This window comes from Leucopleurus acutus (assembly GCF_964270905.1).
Source record: "Leucopleurus acutus genome assembly, chromosome: 2".
Lineage (NCBI taxonomy): Eukaryota > Metazoa > Chordata > Mammalia > Artiodactyla > Delphinidae > Leucopleurus > Leucopleurus acutus.
In genome coordinates, this window is record NC_139143.1 from 117,356,702 (window position 1) to 117,361,012 (window position 4,311).

Below are 4,311 nucleotides of genomic sequence, written 5' to 3' on the forward strand. Positions count from 1 at the left end.
TTTTTCGCATGTTACAATAAACCTATTGGAAATGTAAGGAGAGTATTTATTTATCTGCTTAACTCAGAAATTTGACTCTAGACCCAAATATTTGCAAAAATATATTACTAAAATATATATATATTATTACTAAAATATTTTGATGAACTTCTTTATCTTATTCTAAAGAGTTCTTTAATTGTTAAGTAGCAATGGGGATTATGCTGAACATTTATCATACTTTCTAAGACAGCTAAGGTTAAATACTCATTGAATTGAGCAATTCTTTTAGATTGTTTGTGTAGTAATCATCCTCATCATGGTGATCATTCTTTGTCTTCATTGTCATCATCATCAAATAGTATTAGATATTTTCCAGTTCTGGGATCTATTTACAGAAAAGCGCTCTGTGGAAGGATGAGGAACTGAAATGAAAAGCACCAGGAAATAAAAAGGCTTGTTTAAAAAACAAAACAAAACAAAAATGAGTAAAGAAACTAGAGTGGGAGGGGCAGTGAATTAGGATTTCTATTCTTTAGATGAGAGTCATATTATAAGCACAGTGGTTGGGAACAGCTATGGGTCAAGGGGGAAATGTTTTTTTTTTTTGTTACTTTTTCTGATGACTTCTTGGATATTTCAGTTTTCAAATAGCACTGAATGATTTAAGTCCTTGTATAACTTGAAAACTTAAGATGCTTCAATTAGATTTCTTTTTTGGATTGAACACAAATCTGCCAATATTCCTTAGCTTGAAATAGTTGTACACATAGCATTGTAAGCTGGCTTTAGAGTCAGATGAATCTAAACCTGACCCTTGCCTTTGTCGTTTAACAGTCATGTGATTCTTTTTAAAAATTGAGGTATAGTTGTACAATATTATGTTTCAGGTGTACAACATAGTGATTCACAATTTTTAAAGATTATATTACATTTACATTTATAAAATATTGGCTGCATTCCCTGTGTTGTACAGTATATCCTTGTAGCTTATTTTATGCATAGTAGTTTGTAACTCTTAGTCCCCTACCCCTATCTTGCCCGACCCTTCTTCCCTCTTCCCACTGGTAATCACTAGTTCTCTATATCTGTGAGTCTGTTTCCTTTTTGTTATGTTCACTGGTTTGTTGTATTCTTTATATTTCGCATATAAATGAAATCATACAGTATTTGTCTTTCTCTGTCTGACTTATTTCACCTAGCATAATACCCTCTACATCCAACCATGTTGTCACAAATGGCAAGATTTCATTCTTTTTTATGGGTAATAATTCATTACATATATATACTACATCTTCTTTGTCCATTCATCTATTGATGGGCACTTGGGTTACTTTCATTTCTTGGCGTTTGTAAATAATGCTACAATGAACATAAGGATGCATATATCTTTTCTATTTCATGTTTTTCTTTTCTTTGGTTAAATATCGAGGAGTGTAATTGCTGGATCATATGGTAGTTCTGTTTTTCTTATTTTTTGAGAAATCTCCATACTGCTCAGTGTTCTGCTCTTTAGAGTACAGAAATAGTAAAACATAGGCACTGCCTATGAATCCAGTTCCAGAATCCATGTTTTTAAAGTATACGCAACATATACTACTTTTCAAAAGGGCGAATCAGTGAGTATCAGCCTAGAAAATTATTTTGAAAGCAGTTTCTTTTTGTTTCTATTACAGACTAGTACTTAACAGTACAAGATCCAAGAGAATGTGGATTGCTATAATTAATTGCTATAAATCAATAGAATTTTTATTTTGTTTCAATTTTAGGTTGAATAATGGAATTTTCAAATGACTGTTTTGCCATGAAAACTTAATTACAGGTCTTTCAGAATTCAATTATTCATTTTTTGATAATTTTGGTGACAGAAAACCTTTCAATAAACAATTCTTAAGTTGTATCTGAAACTGAAATGGTCAACAGAGGTATAAAATCATATTGTCATAAAATTCCAAAAACTTAATCTCTAACCAAGTTTCTTTTCATGATCTTTATTAAAACTTATTTCTTTATTCTTTTCCTGTTGCCTCTTCTTCCTGAAAGATATTTTTCTGGATGCCTCACGGAAGTGTTGAGGTAATAGCAAATTATTTTTTATATACTACCTTTCAAAGAGTTACATAAAATGAATGAAAAGCAAATGCCATTCTTTGTAACGTGAGATATAAAGAAGGAAATGTTGAGATTTCACCTATGGGTATGGTGTACTGATTCAGAGATTTATGAAACATCACAACCTCACACACCCACTCATGCTACAGTCCAGCCATTCTTAGATGTCATAGTTAATTCCTGTAGAGATTATGCTGGATTTAACCAACTGTTACACAAACTTTAAATTGAAGAATACAGTGAATTGGTAGCTTAATCTCCTTGTAGATACTCCCTTAGAATTTTATTAGCCCTTCTTTTTTCTTTGCTTCTTTTTTTTTTTTTACATCTTTATTGGAGCATAATTGCTTTACAATGGTGTGTTAGTTTCCGCTTTATAAAAAAGTGAATCAGTTATACATATACATATGTTCCCATATCTCTTCCCTCTTGCTTCTCCCTCCCTCCCACCCTCCCTATCCCACCCCTCCAGGCGGTCACAAAGCACCGAGCTGATCTCCCTGTGCTATGCGGCTGCTTCCCACTAGCTATCTATTTTACATTTGGTAGTGTACATATGTCCATGCCACTCTCTCGCTTTGTCACAGCTCACCCTTCCCCCTCCCCATATCCTCAAGTCCATTCTCTAGTAGGTCTGTGTCTTTATTCCTGTCTTACCCCTAGGTTCTTCATGACATTTTTTTCCCTTAAATTCCATATATATGTTTTAGCATACAGTACTAGACTTTCTCTTTCTGACTTACTTCACTCTGTATGACAGACTCTAGGTCTATCCACCTCATTACAAATAGCTCAATTTCCTTTCTTTTTATGGCTGACTAATATTCCATTGTATATATGTGCCACATCTTCTTTGTCCATTCATCCGATGATGGACATGTAGGTTGTTTCCATCTCCAGGCTATTGTAAATAAAGCTGAAATGAACATTTTGGTACATGACTCTTTTTGAATTATGGTTTTCTCAGGGTATATGCCCAATAGTGGGATTGCTGGGTCATATGGTAGTTCTATTTGTAGATTTCTAAGGAACCTCTATACTGTTCTCCATAGTGGCTGTACCAATTCACATTCCTACCAGCAGTGCAAGAGTGTTCCTTTTCTCCACACCCTCTCCAGCATTTATTGTTTCTAGAGTTTTTGATGATGGCCATTCTGACTGGTGTGAGATGATATCTCATTGTAGTTTCTTTTTGTTTGTTTGTTTGCGGTACGTGGGCCTCTCACTGTTGCGGCCTCTCCCATTGCGGAGCACAGGATCCGGACGCGCAGGCTCAGCGGCCATGGCTCACGGGCCCAGCCGCTCCGCGGCATGTGGGATCTTCCCGGACCGGGGCATTAACCCGTGTCCAATGCATCGGCAGGCAGACTCTCAACCACTGCGCCACCAGGGAAACCCTCATTGTAGTTTTGATTTGCGTTTCTCTAATGATTAATGATGTTGAGCATTCTTTCATGTGTTTGTTGGCAGCCTGTATATTTTCTTTGGAGAAATGTCTATTTAGGTCTTCTGTCCATTTTTGGATTAGGTTGTTTGTTTTTTTGTTATTGAGCTGCATGAGTTGCTTATAAATTTTGGAGATTAATCCTTTGTCAGTTGCTTCATTTGCAAATATTTTCTCCCATTCTGAGGGTTGTCTTTTAGTGTTGTTTATGGTTTCCTTTGCTATGCAAAAGCCTTGAAGTTTCATTAGGTCCCATTTGTTTATTTTTCTTTTTATTTCCATTTCTTTAGGAAGTGGGTCAAAAAGGATCTTGCTGTGATTTATGTCATAGAGTGTCCTGCCTATGTTTTCCTCTAAGAGTTTGATAGTTTCTGGCCTTACATTTAGGTCTTTAATCCATTTTGAGCTTATTTTTGTGTATGGTGTTACGGAGTGATCTAATCTCATACTTTTACATGTACCTGTCCAGTTTTCCCAGCACCACTTATTGAAGAGGCTGTCCTTTCTCCACTGTACATTCCTGCCTCCTTTATCAAAGATAAGGTGACCATATGTGCATGGGTTTATCTCTGGGCTTTCTATCCTGTTCCATTGATCTATCTTTCTGTTTTTGTGCCAGTACCATACTGTCTTGATTACTGTAGCTTTGTAGTATAGTCTGAAGTCAGGGAGCCTGATCCCTCCAGTTCTGTTTTTCGTTCTCAAGATTGCTTTGGCTATTCGGGCTCTTTTGTGTTTCCATACAAATTGTGAAATTTTTTGTTCTAGTTCTGTGA